Consider the following 499-nt stretch of genomic DNA (forward strand, 5'->3'; position numbering starts at 1 on the left):
GATGCAAAGCTGAGCTGCCAAAACAGGGGAACGGAGTCTCTCAACCCTACACCTCCTGCAACTATAGAAATAATTTGCCAGGGGGTAGGCGAGCGGGCTGTCCCTAACACACAACTACAAGTGTCACAGGCACGCATGGAATTAGCTGAACAAATCCTTGGAAACTTAACAATAGTTTCTTTAAAAAAAAGAGGGGAGAAAGCAGCCCTTTAGGAAATAAGCTAGACCAGGGGTCTTCAAACATGGCCCTTTGATGACTTGTAGACTTCCAAAATTCCTCCGCCAGCGTGCCTGGCTGAGGAATTCTGGGAATTGAAGTCCACAAGTCACCAAAGGGCCAGGTTTGAAGACCCCTGAGCTAGACTTTTGGGTACATCCAGCCTCCTCCCCCCACCCACCCATCCCTAAATTTGAAAGTAGAAATACTGCCATATAAGTGGGCTGGGAAAACTCACTACAAGAAGCTCCAATACAGTAATAAACAGCTTCCAAACGGTGC

Source organism: Crotalus tigris, unplaced genomic scaffold (genome assembly GCF_016545835.1).
Source record: "Crotalus tigris isolate CLP2741 ecotype Arizona unplaced genomic scaffold, ASM1654583v1 scf7180000017735.2152567, whole genome shotgun sequence".
Taxonomy (NCBI): domain Eukaryota; kingdom Metazoa; phylum Chordata; class Lepidosauria; order Squamata; family Viperidae; genus Crotalus; species Crotalus tigris.